Genomic DNA, 20,494 nt, shown 5'->3' on the forward strand with positions numbered 1-20,494 from the left:
GGCAAGGTTCTCTTTTATGTACCGACGAAGCGAATAGCTATCCGTTTGTATAATTAAAGAACGCTGGATCGAGACATGGTGAGACAGAAGGTGCTTGAATTTTCCTTTTCTAGGAAATCTTGTGTCTAGTAGCTCGGGAATACTTTAGCCATTCCAGTTGGCGCTGTGAAAATGCTTTATGGTTTCAATTCGAAGTTGTAGTGAACTGATGGGTTTCGCGAACATAGCGTGCCTCGCCATACGGACAGTCGATTGCTACCGTTACGTGATCAGGGGTGTGTCATATTGTCGATAAAGGCTACTGAGGGCCACTATGAAACATTTCATCACTTTCAATTGATTGGCTCTCGACCTTAACAACGAAATTTTCTCTTGGGTGATTTCTACTATGGTGTTTGGGAATTAACTATGTAAATATTCTACATGACGTGCCGTCGTGTTAGCAGCCATGTGCAATTAGTTTTTTGGAGGCCTGTTTCAGAGGGGGATGAAAGTAGCAGCACACTTTTTCATAAGAAATTAATGGCCATATTTGAATAGAACAACACACCAGAGTAATAAGAATCACGATGAAAGCTTCGCAGGGCGGTGTCTTTCTAACATCGGATAACATGCTGACGCCAATTACCAAGATTTTTCTTCGATGTAAAATGCAATGTCTCTCACAGCTAAATACTAAGGGAATGTTAAGTGTTTAGCGAGGCATCATACACAACTTCGCGTGTTGAATTTGCACACATTCTTCTTACGCAAAATTCACCGATAGACCCGACGCGTATATGCATTGCAAAACCAGTAGACCCCTTCAACGCTACATAGCTTGCGATATCCAAACCGCAACGTTTCTCGACTTACGCGCTCTTGTAGAAGAAACTGTGGTTAAGACATGGCAGCTGAAAGAAGCCGACGTATCCTTCAATATGTACGGCTCGAGCCACTCATACCCCAAGCATACACGAAGGGAACGAGTGCGTGCGGCAGCCGAGCGATCCGGAGCGAGCGGCGTCCTGGCCGTGACGTCACTCACGAGAAGGCGCCACTCCTAATTCTCGCCGCTAATACGCGAGAACGAACGATCCGTCTACCTCGGTAGCGCAGCAGGCAGCGCGTCAGTCCCATAATCTGAAGAACGAACAATCTTTGCTCGGCACCGTCTCAAGTTGTGTGGAATCAATAGACTTTTCGTGCCGCACGACTTGTACTGCGGACATAGCAAATGCATTTTGAAACCTTCTGCATGCGTAGGTTAGTTTAGGGGAATTGCACGTGGACAATGTCTTTGAAAAGCTGCCTGTTCTTCTTCTTTTTTTTTTACTCACCACTGGTATCACAAGCTTCTTATGAAAATGAATTTTCATTACTTTGGGTGGAAGAGATGCGAACGACGAATTTTGCTTCCGGTTTTGATTAATAGCAGAAAAGGCTGCGTTTATGTATTACAAGTTTCCATTCAGATAGCATAAATTGACTGGACCATACAATTAGCCTTTTCACCCGGTAAAAGTCATTATGGTAGCTATGAAGCAGCGTTCACTTCCAAATTATGGGAGCCAAAAGGAAGGTGAGAAAGAGACCTCTGACAATGGATTTCTCCTATTTTTCATTTTCTGCCTGAGAACCCTAATTTCTCTGTCCTTTCGAAGATCCGCGCTACGGTGGAAAGCGCAGCAGTTCGATTGCAGACAGCGATAAAGCTTCGGAGCCTTCTAGCGCCTTGTGGCAAAAGTGACGGCCTTTCTCGACTTAAGGCGCTTTTCAGTGGGCGAAGAGGGCCACTTAGAGCTGTTCCAGAGGTGGTCTCCCAAGGGCTGGCGCTGGTCTCGCAGGATCTACCAAGAGGCTGGCGCGTGCACTCCCGAGAATTCTTTTCGAACAGCTCCAAGCACTGCGGTGCACCGCTCTAGTGAGCATCATCAGACGCTCGAGTTAAAAGCGTTCCCAACATGATAAGTCAAATGGAGCTCTCCCGATTAGAGTACGGAATAAATAATTATTCATCTTACTCACAGTGCGCATTCGGCTTTCGTGCGGCTTTACCTACACGCTGAATATTTGAACACCCTTATGATTGTGTTAGGGACCGCGCAAAGAGCGATTGGACGAAAAAAGCTAGGTGTAACGGTAAGAGACAGGAAGAGAGCTGTGTGGATCAGAGAGCAAACGGCAATAGCTGATATTCTGATTGACTTTAAGGGAAAAAAAGTTGGACAGGCCATGTAATACGTAGAGCAGATAACTGGGCGGCCATTAGAGTTACAGAATGGGTGTCGAGTGCACTCGAGGACGGTGGAAATTTAGGTAGAGTGACCTTAATTAAGAAATTTGCAGGCGCAAGATGGCATCGGCTAGCGCATGAGAGGGGCAATTAGAGATTGTTGGGAATTGGAGGCCACCATCTTGCAGTGGACACAAAAAGACGACGACGACGACGACGATGATGATGATGATGATGAGGAGGAGGAGGAGGAGCAGGAGGATGGGGTGGTGGTGGCGGTGGTGAGTGTGTAAAGGATACTCGTTTGTCCCATGCTAACACACTCATCCATAAGGGGCTGGGTTGACATTTATGGGGAGAAATTTGGTGTTATTTTTTGCTGACTTCTTTGCGCCAAGCAAACATCATGACAGCTGCGACAGACGAGACGAAAAAGGCATGACATAAACTTTAATAGTTGTTTCTGTCAAACTCTCGTATTTTTAGCGGACACCAGGTGGTCATAATTAACACACAGTTTTTAACTACGGCTTCTCTCGTTGCAGGTGTTGTTCGAGCTTGATGTCGCGTGCCATAACATTTGTTATGGCCTTGAAGATAAGGGTTCTAGCCATGGAACAAGCCAACATCCTTAAGTGACAGCGCCTTGAAACGCACTGCTATGCTTTGCATGGCTCATCCAACTTTGATCACAGTAACCCATGCAGGTCTTCTTTCAGCCAACATGCAGAAGCTCCGTGTACTCTCTGATGCATCATAAAATAATAATCCCGGGTTTGGAAAGATACAATAAGAATTTATTAACTAGGCATAAATACCAGCCGACGGCGGTTCCTTGTTCTGCGAACTTTCCATAGATTGGAAACAAAAAAGGTCATCGAGGATGATAAAAATGTGAAGAAAGTAATTAGAAGGAAAAATACCTTCGATAACACAACGAGCAGGGCCTTTCTACTTCAGGCTCGAGCTGGTTACCTAAGGACAAAAACGTACTTCAGTCAATACTCACATCAATATGAGGCATGTGCATGCCGCCGCAATAGTCAGGGGACCGGTCTGCACACCCTAATGAAATGCGAAGGGATTCACCCTAGTGAGACCTGTAGGTAACGTAAACCTTCCAGAAGCGCATGGACATAAAATAGACGGAAGTTTCAACCACTCGGCAGTCGAAATTAGTAAGAGACGTTTTGAGTGTTGGGGAAAAAATAGGCAGAGAAGAGACTGACACGACCGGATACGTTACAGGCATAGGTAGCGGTACAAGGTAGATAAGTTTTGAGAAAGAGAGAACAGATTAAGGAGATGAGCACAAAAATGCTAAAATTGAAAGCATGTATAGCATATCTCATTAGCTCAAAAGCAGGCTAGGAAACTTTTTGTCCTCACCCCATTTCAAATGCAATGCCAATAAACCATCATCGTCATTACTGTGGCGCTCCTTGAAATGTTCATGAGACTAGCCTCACAAGACAGGAGGGATCGCTCAGTATCTCCATTGCTCGTATTCTCAAAGGCCACACGTGCCAGAACGCTCAACTGTTACATCTGCTGCAGAGCGAAAGCTTCAATATTCATGGAGAAAGCGACATATGCATGCAGTGAAAGGGCAGTGCCAGTTCCCAGGAAGGGCGCAAGCAAAACTGCAATCGACCGAAAGATTCGGCAGGGGCTGCGGAGAAGCCTCTCACTAACGCACTGCACTGACTTGGCTTCTGTAGTGCGTGATCATTCGTTCCAGTAGAAGTGACCCGATGTCCAACTTCTCACGTGTAGACGGAGACTTGCTTCTGTACGGGCTTCAGTGAATCCCCAAACTTCTCGGGGGCGTGCTGCAGTCCGAAAACGCAATTGCAACCTAAAATTAGGCTCCCAACCCCCTTGACGCGTGCTTCGGCTTTCGCCGCAGCAAGAACCTACTGCTCCCAACTTCGCAAGACACATCCGCACTGAAAGCATGACTCACTTGCCGTAGTACATCGAAAAATAAAACGACATCGCCAAATCAAAGTTTACGACGACCTTGCGAAGCCCTTTGAAGAAAGCTATGTTACAGAGCCACCCCACCAGCTTATAAACTGCGATGTACGGCCTGCCGAGACTCAAACAGCGTGATTAAATTCTCGCTAACCGCTCAGCACAGCACAAGGGAAGCTGTCCTTCATCCGCCGGGGTGGCGCAGCGGCTTTGGCGTTGCGCTGCTAAGCGCGAAGGCACGAGATCAAATCCCGGTCGCGGCGGCTGCGTTTTGATAGGGATGAAATTCAAAAACGCCCGTGTACCGTGCATCGGGTGGTCAAAGAACCCTAGGTGATCAAAATAAATCTGGAGTCCCCTGCTACGGAGTGCCTCATTATCACATTGGGGCTTTGGCACGTAGAACGTAAATATTGGGGTTTTGGCATGTATCACGTGCTGTCCCATTACCCTGAAAATAATGCTTGCGCGCAGCGAGCGTCACTGCAGAATTGATATCGCTATGTGATTTAGCGAAGTGAGTATTCGCAGGTGCTGTGTGCCATCATTGTCCTTCGGACGTACGTGCCTCGGATATTTAAAACTGAAATCATGTATAGCCCGTACCCAGCTATATTTCAACTGTTGTACCCGTTTAAGACCACGGACCATAGCCCGGTATATACGGCAATTCTCTCTTTCTTTTCATTCTCTTTTTTTTCTGTGTTGGAATCACGGGAGGTATCAACGTCAGTTATTAGTAGCGGCGTGTCCTCTTATATCCATGTCACCAGGACGAAGGTCGATGAATGATCATTGTCGATAAAAGAATGTTGATGAGAGGTGTATCCACTGAGAAGTGTGACGCAAATCTTAATACATTTAAGGCTCCTATATTCCTTGTGCTCCAGTGGCACATTCATGCTGGAGGATTCGTCAAGAATGGTCGCGTACCCAGTGGTGCACCCGGTTGCACACGCGCACTGGCCGAAGTTGTCTTCTCATAAATCCAGAAAGAGAGAGAGAGAAACGCACCAGCATAACCGATGACGCCAGCACATAACAAATGACCCAAGTTGTACATGTGTACAGTGTAGATCATCTATAACGAACGCCTCGACAACAAGATGACCTGTATGAAAGAGAAATTAGCCTGTCCTAGTTCTATTTTGAGCAGTGGAGTGCTGCACCTTTACAACGAAGTGATCTTGTATAACGAATGATGTTAGAGGCCCCAAGCACTTCGCTATAAAGGCGTTCGACTGCACCCCAACAAATACGTTTGAGACAATGCATATTTTTATAAAAAGTATCTAAGCGCAGCGAACGTGCCGTTTTTTTTTTCATTTGTGTTACTAGGGGCGCATACTTTGCCAAAAAGAAGGTAAGCTTCAGACGACTAATTAACAAAGATTAATTAAAAAGAACCTTTTATCAGTGCCCTGGGGGCATTTGTTTGTATGGCAAAGTTGGAAGCGGTCACATTTTGATGCACCCTTATTTTTAAACATATTAAAAGCCACACCTAATTCTAAATATTCATCATTCAATTTCAAGAGTAAATCCAGGCCATATTGAAACCGAGTGCCACGGGAGCGCAGAAAAGGTGGTCCCTGTATCCTGTCAGACCGCAACGCCCCTGATTATCTCTTTTCCCCAATTCGTTGCAGAGAAAATAAATAAAAGTGGGCAGACCAGTTCCTACAGGTTTGCAATAACGGGTTTAAGGCCAATTAAACATAAGTAAATAGGGGTTTCTTAATAATACCCAATGGGATTGTTTTTGAGGTGAAAAAGCCAATTGGAAAAATATTATGCGGGCACGGTAACTCTTGGTGTCCTAAAGTCCGCCTAACGAGGGCTTAAGGTCTTCGCCTAGAGCGTCACGAGGCGAAGGTAAGCACGAGGAAGTTGGAAACTGAACGTCTCGGTCATTCATGGCACCTACTGATACGTCATACTTTGCCTGGCAAGCATGTGCTGCCGTGTACCGTGTCAGGATTTTTCGCGAAATGGCATCATTCAAACTTCGCCCCACACTTGGTTATGGGGCGTTGGCGTCTGACGCACCACGGCACGCGCTCAGTTTCGATACTGCCTTGATTGACCTTTCAAATTCGATTATGAATATTGCGAATTAGGTGCAATATATCAGATTTTAGAAAAAATTAGTGTGCAATAAGATGCGGTTGCCGCAAAATTTGTCATTTAGGCAACTACTCTGAAGGTTCTCATTAAAGTTAATTAGTTAGTTTTTGTTAGTCTTCTGGAGCTCACGTTATTACCAGCAAGGTACGTCCACCTTGGTTAGGGATCCCTGCGTTAGAACGCCACTTCCGCTGCGCTCATAACTTTTTTGTCAAAATTATTGTGGTTAAAGAAAACTGTATATCCTGCTAGCAAACCACGACAAAAGCCAAACTCCAGGAAAGCAACACAAAAAGAAACAGAAGAAAGACGGCAACATATGAAATCCATTCACCTGTGTGCTCGGTATATCTTCACCTGTCCGTATCATTTTTAAATAAACGTTGCATTTATTTCATTCGTCCCTTTCCATACTAACAATAACTTATGCGGTTAAGTATTTCTTTAGCACATGATAGAGATGGAGAGCTTTCGCGCACTGGCTATTAAAAATACTTTACATTTTAGGGTGCAACTTTATCACGCAGCGATATCCTTCATAATTCTTACGGCCATTTCATTCTGGAAGTGTTCAGCATCAGCTGCCTTCCAGGCTGCCTTCCAGCAGGAAAACGATTCTTAAGATGCCCAGCACGAGGGTTGCGGAAAGGATATTCCCTCTACGGTGATGGTCGCGGTACAAAACACACCTCGAGGCCTACAAGATTTTAGAAATGAAAAAAACCTGCCTATTCCGGCACGGACGCCGGAAACCTGCAGTAGCATAGTGACTCCCCCCCTCCCCCCCACCACACACACACTTAAGGTGGCTGCAGTTGTCTATGTTAAACTATTTTCAAAGAGGGAAATAAACCCTACAGCGTGTCTCAGAAGAGGCTTTCAAAGTTATCCGAATATAGAGAAGATGCTATTATTGCCAATCTTGGGCCGGTTACTTCGCCACTGAGGAATGCATATTAAGATCGCTCAATATAGGGATTAGACACGCAATTATGATGCAATTAGACTACAACTTTTTGACCGAAATGGCTATAAAATTGATCACAATCAAGGCTGGAAGTCCGTCCTCTAAGGAGTTCATAACTATTTCCAGACATACGAAAAGATAAAGCTACTCAATTCTACAGCGTAATGAATTCCAGCCAATTTTACCTGGAAAATCAAAAGCGAGCTGCTAAAGACCGCACGTGCCGCGCCCTGAACAGTGTCAGGATTGGGGGCTCAATCCCTTCGTCCGTGGTCCTTTGCCAAGATTGGAGTACGGCATGAATTCGAAGGTAGCTGGCCCATGCCGTCGTCCAACTTATTTACGCTGAGATCGTTGAGGAAGTGAAGAACTGCTTCTCATCGAGAACGAGGAAAAGGGTTTATTTACAGAAATTAAATCAGTCTAACATGACTGCTTGAGAAAAAGAGTAACAGTTCAACATGACTGCATGAGAGAAGTGACTCAGTCTAACATGACTGCTCAAGAGAAGTGTGTCCTCAGCATTCGCACAACCACAGTTTTTATACACTCGATCCGCCGGTCCTACGACGCGGCGACTCTTCGTTTTCACATCACCAACTCGCAGCTGCTCTGAAGATCAGTTTACGTACACAAAGGCAACCACGCTCTGTACACAGAGGCAACCGCACGGGGTGCCGTTCCGGGAAACTATCGTTGCCGATCGAGCGTCGCTCATTGTTCCGAGCCACTCCGAACCGTGAGAAGCACAAAAATACGTCGTCTCCACGGCAGCTTGACCAGGCGTGTCAAATCAGCTCCGCGTTGGGGAACTCTGGAATCATTGTCCACACACCGAACTCGTCCCGTCACAATGTCGATGGGGCTGGAGGAAGGAAGCGGGTTCCAGCGCAAAGGCCGCTTCTTTGAACGCCTCCCAGCTGCAGCGACGGAGAGGGAGAGGTGCGCGTCTTGCACCCCTTGTCGTAATCGGGTGGCAAGGTGGCAATCTTGTTGCGCAACTCGCCATTCTTGACAGCGCCTCCATGGCCCGAAAAGTCTCGACTGTCTAGCGCTGACAACCGCTAGGCAGGAAGAGAACGGCTGCTGGTCAGGGGGGGATTGATGTCTTGGCTCGCAGCGACCACTTGTGCATTGATGTCACCGCCCCAAAACATCCAACAAGGACAGGCAACTGCAAAATGAACCCCACAACACGGCTCTGCGCCGAGATGACGTGCATTGGCTCTCACTTTAGACTCGCTAGGCTTCAAAAAAACAACAACAACATAAGTGCAGAAACAAAAAAAATGCTGCATTTCACTATGCCAATTTCTGAAGCAAATTCCTGCTGACAAATTCAGCAATCATGGAGGGAATCCTGCTAAATGAGAGGGGATCTTCTTCGCTTAATAAAATTAACACTAGTCACCCTAAAATTTAGGCGGGACCCCCAAACGCAGAATTCAAATTAGCCTGCTCAAACCATCCGCATTGCTATGCAACTTTCCCTTCTTATATCTAACGGAGAAGTTGTACTCTTGGAGAGTGAGGCTCTATCGGAGCAAGCGGCCGTTTTTGTGTGACCTTTGATTGAGCCACGTCAGAGGACAGTGGTCGGTCTCGAAGATGAACTTCGCTCCGTACAAGTAACACGACAACCTCTGGGCGGCCCAAACCAAACAAGCGCATTCCTTCTCTGAAGCGCTGTAGGCTTCCTCTCTTACATTTAGTTTACGGCTGGCGTAGAGGATAGGATGCTCCTCGTTATCGTCGCCGACTTGACTAAGTACCACGCCCATACCTCTGTCGCTTGCGTCGCATTGAACTATGAATTCCTTTGTGTAGTCTGGCGCGCGAAGCACAGGGCGAGAAACCAATAGCGTTTTCAAACTTTGGAAAGCGTTCTCTTTGTCCTTATCCCAGTGTACGTTACTCGGTGCTCCCTTTCGGAGGGCGTCTGTTAATGGACTTGCCAATTGCGAGTAATTCGGAATGTACCGTTGATAGTACCCCACAAGTCCCAAAAATGAACGAAGGTCCGTTTTCGTGCGCGGCTGAGAAAAATCTCCAATCGTAGCTATTTTCAGCTCAGCCGGCCGTCTCATGCCCTGACCGACAACATTGCCCAGATAAGTAACCTGCGAACAACCAAACCTACACTTTTCCGCTTTCATCGTTAAGCCGGCTTCCCTCAACCGTGAGAACACCTGTTTGAGGTGCGATACGTGTTGTTCCCAGCTGTCCGAAAAAATGGCTACATCATCAAGATAAGGTAAGGCGAACTCCTGCAAGTCTTTTAGGACAATATCCATTAACTTAGAGAAGCTAAACGGCGCGTTCTTCAGCCCGAAGCTGAGTGCGAGAGGGCGAAAAGTGCCTACAGGCGAGATGAATGCGGCATAGCGGCTGGCACTTTCTGAAAGGGGAACTTGCCAGTACCCCCGCACGAGATCTATAGTTGAAATGTATTTAGCAGCGCTAACTCTTTCAATTCGTTCCTCAATGTTGGGTATCGGGTACAGCTGATCCCTAGTGATCGCATTTAACTTCCTGTAGTCAACACACGGACGAGGGTCCTTGTTAGGGGTTTCTACGAGTATTAGCGGTGACGTGTAGTCACTCTCAGCGGGCTCAATAACTCCCAACTCTAGCATGCGCTGTATCTCTGCCTCCATAATCTCTCTCTGTCTTGGAGACACCCTGTAAGGTTTTGATCTTACTGGTTCGGTAGAGGTCAGCTCAATTTCATGCGTTATCAGTTCGGTTCTACCCGGCCGATCGCTGAATCTGTCGAGATATTCCCCCAACACCCGTTTTAGCTCATCTAGCTGCTCGGGTCTTAGAGCATGCGAGCTTACCGAGTGTTCTACTACTTCTTCTAGGCCGATTTCAGAGTTGGAGGTTGCCCTATCCTCCTTAAACTTGGTACCAATGCCATCCGGCTCTTTGACAGTATAGTTAACGACTCCGCTCCGCTCTACATACGGCTTCATCAAATTACAGTGATATATCCTCACTTCCTTCCTGCGACCGGGCATTCTCAGAGCATAGTTAGTTTCTGAAAGTTTGTGCAACACTTTAACAGGCCCGTCCCAGTGAACTTCAAGCTTGTTCTTTCTTGAAGGTTTGAGGATCATTACCTGGTCTCCGGCGTTAAACGTACGAAGCCTCGCATTCCTGTCGTAATAGAATTTGGCGTTCTTTTGAGCTAGTGCCATGTTCTTTCCGACTAGTTCTTGGGTTGCGCTTAGCCGTTCCAGTAAATTTAGCACGTATTCAACCACGGTTGGACTCTCCCCTCTTTCCTCCCACATCTCTCTTAACATTCTCAGTGGAGAACGGAGTGTCCTCCCATACACTAGTTCTGCTGGTGAGAACCCTGTCGCTTCATGTGGAACCGTTCGCAAAGCAAACAAAGTTGCCGGCAGACAGTTCTCCCAGTCCTCCTTGTGCTCGTAACAGAGCGCACGCAAAACTCGCTTAAGCACCGAATGCCACCTCTCTACACTGTTTGACTGAGGGTGATAGACAGAACTGTGTATTAACTTTACCCCGCACTTTTGCAAGAATGTGGAAGTCAGTGCGCTCGTGAATACTGACCCTTGATCTGCCGGAATTTCGGCTGGAAACCCAACTCGTGCAAACACTGTCAAAAGCGCGTCTACTACTTCAGTGGAGCTGAGCTCTTTCAAAGGGATTGCTTCTGGAAACTTGGTAGCCGGACACAGCATGGTAAACAAGTACCTGTAGCCTGATTTTGTTTTTGGAAGAGGCCCTACCGTGTCTATTACAAGCCGTCTGAAAGGCTCTGTTATTAAGGGCACTACCTTCAGTGGAGCTTTCCAAGTCTCTCCTGGTTTACCAGAACGCTGGCAGGCGTCAAATGATCTTACAAAGTTTTCTACATCTTTGAAACAGCCAGGCCAGTAGTATTCCATAAGCAATCTTTCCTTTGATTTGTTTATGCCTAGGTGGCCGGACCACCCATTTCCATGACAAAGACTCAAAAGGTCCTCCCTATACTTAGTAGGTATGACTAACTGATCTAAAATCCTACCCTTTCGATCTCTGTAATGCCGATACAACAATCCTCCTTTCTCATGTATCGTTACGTTGCGCCTAGCAATGCCTTCTTTAGCTGTGTCACGTAATTTAGCTAAGCTCTCATCATTCTTTTGCTCAGCTGCTAGTGACTCTCTATCCACGCGTAAGAGTTGATCAAAGTTCTTTGAGGCCGGTGATAATAACGACCCTGTCTCGCTTGTGAGCGCGTCTGCTGGCTCTTCCTGCAGGCTAGAACTCTGACACTCTAGTGCTACGCTCTCATTGAACTGGTCAGCTGGCAGGCTCTCCTCAACTCTTCTTTTGTGCCTCGGGCCTAGCTCGGATTCGGGTATTGAAGTTATGCCCTTTTCTGCTTCCGCTGGAGGAGCTTGAGCATTTTCAGCCGAAAGCGCCGCGATCTTACGAGCTTGGCCTCGGGTCAATGCCTGTACTATGCCCTCTCCCAGTTTGAGCCCTCTGTCACGCAGTAACTGATTCGAACGATTCGAAAAGATGTAGGGATACTGCAGTGACAAAAATTTGGAAACTGCAGCCTCAGTCTCTAGCTCCCCGAATGGTCCACTGATTTTGACTTTGGCCATGGGCAGACACACGCTGTGTTCTTCTACAACCTGTTTTATTCATGCTACTTCTCCGGTGAAGTCATCTACCATCACGTAAGACGGATGGACAATGTCCAGCGTGGCGGCACTGTCTCTTAGCAATCGGCATGGTTTTCCATTAACTCGCAGGTCGTGGAGATATGGACTTAAAAGTTCCATATTCTCATCTTTTTCCTCCACGTAGGAAAAAACTACGCTAGACTTCTCGCAGTTTACAGCTATATGTCCCAATTTGTGGCATTTGTAACAGCGAATTGGTCTAACAGATTTGAATTTTCTTTTCTGTTCTTTTTGTGCGGTTTCTCCGTTAAGTTTCTCCTCGCTCTTTTCTGCGGGCTTTTCCGCCATGTCTACAGGCTCGGATCGTCTAGTTTGCGCACCCTTTTTGAACGGAAATGGTTTCCGCGGTCCATTTCGACCGTCCCAGTTTCCCTCCTCGGCGTTCAATTTTCTACGGGTTGCGTACTCTTCGGCTAATTCAGCCGCCCTTTCCACAGTGTTTACATTACCTCTGTCTTGCACCCATAGTTTCACAGCTTGGGGGATGGTTTTGTAAAACTGCTCTAGACACATGCATTCAATGATCATGTCTCTGCTGTCGTACGCTTCCGCGCTTTTAAGCCACTCGACTAGGTTGGCCTTTAAGCTATATGCAAACTCCGGATAGCCCTCGCTATCTTTCTTGCCTGTGCACCTAAACCTTTGCCGAAAAGCTTCGGCTGAAAGGCGGTATTTCTTCAGGAGACTAGCCTTAACTTTCGCATAATCATATGCATCCTGCACACTCAATCTGGCGATTACTTCCGCCGCCTCACACGGCAACATAGACAGCAACCGCTGTGGCCATGTACTCGGGCCGAAGTTCATCTTCTCGCAAGTCCTTTCAAAATTGCTTAGGAACAAGCCTATGTCGGTCCCGACCTCAAATGGCTTTAATAGCCTGTCCATGCGGTACGATTCTGCCTCACTTGATCGACCCAGAGCGCCTTCACTTCCTTGAGGCAACTCCAAACGTTTGCTTTCAAGTTCAAGTTGCATTTTCCTTAACTGAAACTCGCGATCTTTATCGCGTTCCTCTCTCTCTCGTTTTTCTCTGTCTCGTTCTTCTCTTTCTTTTTCCCGTTTCTCTCTCTTTTTGAGAAGTTCCAATCCCATTTCAATATCTTGCTCACTGGCCTGATTGGAAATTAGCTCCAATAATTCCGATTTGAGCATTTCCTTGCGTACATCTAGGCCCAGTTCCTCACCAACAATCAACAACTCGTCTCTCAGCAGTGTCCTTAAGTCCATGACTGCTGCTTTACTGCCTTGATTCTGCTCTCTAAATCTAGCTAGGAAAACACAACCTAGCTAACACACAACAATCTAGCTTCCCTACTGTTCTAAACAGAACAACCACAAAATGAAGCCTAGAGAGTCAAAGCAAAAACCAAGCACTCACCGCAGATACAGCACCATGTCGCAAAGTCCATCTCACCGCTGTCAGCCAGTTGTCAGGATTGGGGGCTCAATCCCTTCGTCCGTGGTCCTTTGCCAAGATTGGAGTACGGCATGAATTCGAAGGTAGCTGGCCCATGCCGTCATCCAACTTATTTACGCTGAGATCGTTGAGGAAGTGAAGAACTGCTTCTCATCGAGAACGAGGAAAAAAGTTTATTTACAGAAATTAAATCAGTCTAACATGACTGCTTGAGAAAAAGAGTAACAGTTCAACATGACTGCATGAGAGAAGTGACTCAGTCTAACATGACTGCTCAAGAGAAGTGTGTCCTCAGCATTCGCACAACCACAGTTTTTATACACTCGATCCGCCGGTCCTAAGACGCGGCGACTCTTCGTTTTCACATCACCAACTCGCAGCTGCTCTGAAGATCAGTTTACGTACACAAAGGCAACCACGCTCTGTACACAGAGGCAACCGCACGGGGTGCCGTTCCGGGAAACTATCGTTGCCGATCGAGCGTCGCTCATTGTTCCGAGCCACTCCGAACCGTGAGAAGCACAAAAATACGTCGTCTCCACGGCAGCTTGACCAGGCGTGTCAAATCAGCTCCGCGTTGGGGAACTCTGGAATCATTGTCCACACACCGAACTCGTCCCGTCACAATGTCGATGGGGCTGGAGGAAGGAAGCGGGTTCCAGCGCAAAGGCCGCTTCTTTGAACGCCTCCCAGCTGCAGCGACGGAGAGGGAGAGGTGCGCGTCTTGCACCCCTTGTCGTAATCGGGTGGCAAGGTGGCAATCTTGTTGCGCAACTCGCCATTCTTGACAGCGCCTCCATGGCCCGAAAAGTCTCGACTGTCTAGCGCTGACAACCGCTAGGCAGGAAGAGAACGGCTGCTGGTCAGGGGGGGATTGATGTCTTGGCTCGCAGCGACCACTTGTGCATTGATGTCACCGCCCCAAAACATCCAACAAGGACAGGCAACTGCAAAATGAACCCCACAACACGGCTCTGCGCCGAGATGACGTGCATTGGCTCTCACTTTAGACTCGCTAGGCTTCAAAAAAACAACAACAACATAAGTGCAGAAACAAAAAAAATGCTGCATTTCACTATGCCAATTTCTGAAGCAAATTCCTGCTGACAAATTCAGCAATCATGGAGGGAATCCTGCTAAATGAGAGGGGATCTTCTTCGCTTAATAAAATTAACACTAGTCACCCTAAAATTTAGGCGGGACCCCCAAACGCAGAATTCAAATTAGCCTGCTCAAACCATCCGCATTGCTATGCAACTTTCCCTTCTTATATCTAACGGAGAAGTTGTACTCTTGGAGAGTGAGGCTCTATCGGAGCAAGCGGCCGTTTTTGTGTGACCTTTGATTGAGCCACGTCAGAGGACAGTGGTCGGTCTCGAAGATGAACTTCGCTCCGTACAAGTAACACGACAACCTCTGGGCGGCCCAAACCAAACAAGCGCATTCCTTCTCTGAAGCGCTGTAGGCTTCCTCTCTTACATTTAGTTTACGGCTGGCGTAGAGGATAGGATGCTCCTCGTTATCGTCGCCGACTTGACTAAGTACCACGCCCATACCTCTGTCGCTTGCGTCGCATTGAACTATGAATTCCTTTGTGTAGTCTGGCGCGCGAAGCACAGGGCGAGAAACCAATAGCGTTTTCAAACTTTGGAAAGCGTTCTCTTTGTCCTTATCCCAGTGTACGTTACTCGGTGCTCCCTTTCGGAGGGCGTCTGTTAATGGACTTGCCAATTGCGAGTAATTCGGAATGTACCGTTGATAGTACCCCACAAGTCCCAAAAATGAACGAAGGTCCGTTTTCGTGCGCGGCTGAGAAAAATCTCCAATCGTAGCTATTTTCAGCTCAGCCGGCCGTCTCATGCCCTGACCGACAACATTGCCCAGATAAGTAACCTGCGAACAACCAAACCTACACTTTTCCGCTTTCATCGTTAAGCCGGCTTCCCTCAACCGTGAGAACACCTGTTTGAGGTGCGATACGTGTTGTTCCCAGCTGTCCGAAAAAATGGCTACATCATCAAGATAAGGTAAGGCGAACTCCTGCAAGTCTTTTAGGACAATATCCATTAACTTAGAGAAGCTAAACGGCGCGTTCTTCAGCCCGAAGCTGAGTGCGAGAGGGCGAAAAGTGCCTACAGGCGAGATGAATGCGGCATAGCGGCTGGCACTTTCTGAAAGGGGAACTTGCCAGTACCCCCGCACGAGATCTATAGTTGAAATGTATTTAGCAGCGCTAACTCTTTCAATTCGTTCCTCAATGTTGGGTATCGGGTACAGCTGATCCCTAGTGATCGCATTTAACTTCCTGTAGTCAACACACGGACGAGGGTCCTTGTTAGGGGTTTCTACGAGTATTAGCGGTGACGTGTAGTCACTCTCAGCGGGCTCAATAACTCCCAACTCTAGCATGCGCTGTATCTCTGCCTCCATAATCTCTCTCTGTCTTGGAGACACCCTGTAAGGTTTTGATCTTACTGGTTCGGTAGAGGTCAGCTCAATTTCATGCGTTATCAGTTCGGTTCTACCCGGCCGATCGCTGAATCTGTCGAGATATTCCCCCAACACCCGTTTTAGCTCATCTAGCTGCTCGGGTCTTAGAGCATGCGAGCTTACCGAGTGTTCTACTACTTCTTCTAGGCCGATTTCAGAGTTGGAGGTTGCCCTATCCTCCTTAAACTTGGTACCAATGCCATCCGGCTCTTTGACAGTATAGTTAACGACTCCGCTCCGCTCTACATACGGCTTCATCAAATTACAGTGATATATCCTCACTTCCTTCCTGCGACCGGGCATTCTCAAAGCATAGTTAGTTTCTGAAAGTTTGTGCAACACTTTAACAGGCCCGTCCCAGTGAACTTCAAGCTTGTTCTTTCTTGAAGGTTTGAGGATCATTACCTGGTCTCCGGCGTTAAACGTACGAAGCCTCGCATTCCTGTCGTAATAGAATTTGGCGTTCTTTTGAGCTAGTGCCATGTTCTTTCCGACTAGTTCTTGGGTTGCGCTTAGCCGTTCCAGTAAATTTAGCACGTATTCAACCACGGTTGGACTCTCCCCTCTTTCCTCCCACATCTCTCTTAACATTCTCAGTGGAGAACGGAGTGTCCTCCCATACACTAGTTCTGCTGGTGAGAACCCTGTCGCTTCATGTGGAACCGTTCGCAAAGCAAACAAAGTTGCCGGCAGACAGTTCTCCCAGTCCTCCTTGTGCTCGTAACAGAGCGCACGCAAAACTCGCTTAAGCACCGAATGCCACCTCTCTACACTGTTTGACTGAGGGTGATAGACAGAACTGTGTATTAACTTTACCCCGCACTTTTGCAAGAATGTGGAAGTCAGTGCGCTCGTGAATACTGACCCTTGATCTGCCGGAATTTCGGCTGGAAACCCAACTCGTGCAAACACTGTCAAAAGCGCGTCTACTACTTCAGTGGAGCTGAGCTCTTTCAAAGGGATTGCTTCTGGAAACTTGGTAGCCGGACACAGCATGGTAAACAAGTACCTGTAGCCTGATTTTGTTTTTGGAAGAGGCCCTACCGTGTCTATTACAAGCCGTCTGAAAGGCTCTGTTATTAAGGGCACTACCTTCAGTGGAGCTTTCCAAGTCTCTCCTGGTTTACCAGAACGCTGGCAGGCGTCAAATGATCTTACAAAGTTTTCTACATCTTTGAAACAGCCAGGCCAGTAGTATTCCATAAGCAATCTTTCCTTTGATTTGTTTATGCCTAGGTGGCCGGACCACCCATTTCCATGACAAAGACTCAAAAGGTCCTCCCTATACTTAGTAGGTATGACTAACTGATCTAAAATCCTACCCTTTCGATCTCTGTAATGCCGATACAACAATCCTCCTTTCTCATGTATCGTTACGTTGCGCCTAGCAATGCCTTCTTTAGCTGTGTCACGTAATTTAGCTAAGCTCTCATCATTCTTTTGCTCAGCTGCTAGTGACTCTCTATCCACGCGTAAGAGTTGATCAAAGTTCTTTGAGGCCGGTGATAATAACGACCCTGTCTCGCTTGTGAGCGCGTCTGCTGGCTCTTCCTGCAGGCTAGAACTCTGACACTCTAGTGCTACGCTCTCATTGAACTGGTCAGCTGGCAGGCTCTCCTCAACTCTTCTTTTGTGCCTCGGGCCTAGCTCGGATTCGGGTATTGAAGTTATGCCCTTTTCTGCTTCCGCTGGAGGAGCTTGAGCATTTTCAGCCGAAAGCGCCGCGATCTTACGAGCTTGGCCTCGGGTCAATGCCTGTACTATGCCCTCTCCCAGTTTGAGCCCTCTGTCACGCAGTAACTGATTCGAACGATTCGAAAAGATGTAGGGATACTGCAGTGACAAAAATTTGGAAACTGCAGCCTCAGTCTCTAGCTCCCCGAATGGTCCACTGATTTTGACTTTGGCCATGGGCAGACACACGCTGTGTTCTTCTACAACCTGTTTTATTCATGCTACTTCTCCGGTGAAGTCATCTACCATCACGTAAGACGGATGGACAATGTCCAGCGTGGCGGCACTGTCTCTTAGCAATCGGCATGGTTTTCCATTAACTCGCAGGTCGTGGAGATATGGACTTAAAAGTTCCATATTCTCATCTTTTTCCTCCACGTAGGAAAAAACTACGCTAGACTTCTCGCAGTTTACAGCTATATGTCCCAATTTGTGGCATTTGTAACAGCGAATTGGTCTAACAGATTTGAATTTTCTTTTCTGTTCTTTTTGTGCGGTTTCTCCGTTAAGTTTCTCCTCGCTCTTTTCTGCGGGCTTTTCCGCCATGTCTACAGGCTCGGATCGTCTAGTTTGCGCACCCTTTTTGAACGGAAATGGTTTCCGCGGTCCATTTCGACCGTCCCAGTTTCCCTCCTCGGCGTTCAATTTTCTACGGGTTGCGTACTCTTCGGCTAATTCAGCCGCCCTTTCCACAGTGTTTACATTACCTCTGTCTTGCACCCATAGTTTCACAGCTTGGGGGATGGTTTTGTAAAACTGCTCTAGACACATGCATTCAATGATCATGTCTCTGCTGTCGTACGCTTCCGCGCTTTTAAGCCACTCGACTAGGTTGGCCTTTAAGCTATATGCAAACTCCGGATAGCCCTCGCTATCTTTCTTGCCTGTGCACCTAAACCTTTGCCGAAAAGCTTCGGCTGAAAGGCGGTATTTCTTCAGGAGACTAGCCTTAACTTTCGCATAATCATATGCATCCTGCACACTCAATCTGGCGATTACTTCCGCCGCCTCACACGGCAACATAGACAGCAACCGCTGTGGCCATGTACTCGGGCCGAAGTTCATCTTCTCGCAAGTCCTTTCAAAATTGCTTAGGAACAAGCCTATGTCGGTCCCGACCTCAAATGGCTTTAATAGCCTGTCCATGCGGTACGATTCTGCCTCACTTGATCGACCCAGAGCGCCTTCACTTCCTTGAGGCAACTCCAAACGTTTGCTTTCAAGTTCAAGTTGCATTTTCCTTAACTGAAACTCGCGATCTTTATCGCGTTCCTCTCTCTCTCGTTTTTCTCTGTCTCGTTCTTCTCTTTCTTTTTCCCGTTTCTCTCTCTTTTTGAGAAGTTCCAATCCCATTTCAATATCTTGCTCACTGGCCTGATTGGAAATTAGCTCCAATAATTCCGATTTGAGCATTTCCTTGCGTACATCTAGGCCCAGTTCCTCACCAACAATCAACAACTCGTCTCTCAGCAGTGTCCTTAAGTCCATGACTGCTGCTTTACTGCCTTGATTCTGCTCTCTAAATCTAGCTAGGAAAACACAACCTAGCTAACACACAACAATCTAGCTTCCCTACTGTTCTAAACAGAACAACCACAAAATGAAGCCTAGAGAGTCAAAGCAAAAACCAAGCACTCACCGCAGATACAGCACCATGTCGCAAAGTCCATCTCACCGCTGTCAGCCAGTTGTCAGGATTGGGGGCTCAATCCCTTCGTCCGTGGTCCTTTGCCAAGATTGGAGTACGGCATGAATTCGAAGGTAGCTGGCCCATGCCGTCATCCAACTTATTTACGCTGAGATCGTTGAGGAAGTGAAGAACTGCTTCTCATCGAGAACGAGGAAAAAAGTTTATTTACAGAAATTAAATCAGTCTAACATGACTGCTTGAGAAAAAGAGTAACAGTTCAACATGACTGCATGAGAGAAGTGACTCAGTCTAACATGACTGCTCAAGAGAAGTGTGTCCTCAGCATTCGCACAACCACAGTTTTTATACACTCGATCCGCCGGTCCTAAGACGCGGCGACTCTTCGTTTTCACATCACCAACTCGCAGCTGCTCTGAAGATCAGTTTACGTACACAAAGGCAACCACGCTCTGTACACAGAGGCAACCGCACGGGGTGCCGTTCCGGGAAACTATCGTTGCCGATCGAGCGTCGCTCATTGTTCCGAGCCACTCCGAACCGTGAGAAGCACAAAAATACGTCGTCTCCACGGCAGCTTGACCAGGCGTGTCAAATCAGCTCCGCGTTGGGGAACTCTGGAATCATTGTCCACACACCGAACTCGTCCCGTCACAATGTCGATGGGGCTGGAGGAAGGAAGCGGGTTCCAGCGCAAAGGCCGCTTCTTTGAACGCCTCCCAGCTGCAGCGACGGAGAGGGAGAGGTGCGCGTCTTGCACCCCTTGTCGTAATCGGGTGGCAAGGTGGCAATCTTGTTGCGCAACTCGCCATTCTTGACAACAGACACCCATAAGTGATGTGACTATGCCTCACTTTCGGGCAAGAATGTAGCTATAGCGTCTTTATGAAAGCACTGCTATTAGCTTTTCGCCTCCCATACACGTTCTGCATGTGTCAAGCTTGTTGTGTCAAAGCATGGAATTCCATCACATTGACCACGCTTGCTCTGTCGCCCGAGCTGTTCAGCTATGAGGTGACACAATAGGCGGCGACACTATTCTGTAAAGATCCAGCTCTGAGCGCCTGCGAGGAATTACGAAGCTCTCTAACGAAAGGGAACGCATGGTGCACGCATAATATTAACAGGCTTCCAGAATTGTTTCAAAAAATGCATGTTTCACGTTAGGGAGTCTACATGTAAGACTTACATGATTGCTCCCTATACT

The sequence above is a fragment of the Dermacentor albipictus genome, unplaced genomic scaffold (genome assembly GCF_038994185.2).
Source record: "Dermacentor albipictus isolate Rhodes 1998 colony unplaced genomic scaffold, USDA_Dalb.pri_finalv2 scaffold_24, whole genome shotgun sequence".
NCBI classification, from domain to species: domain Eukaryota; kingdom Metazoa; phylum Arthropoda; class Arachnida; order Ixodida; family Ixodidae; genus Dermacentor; species Dermacentor albipictus.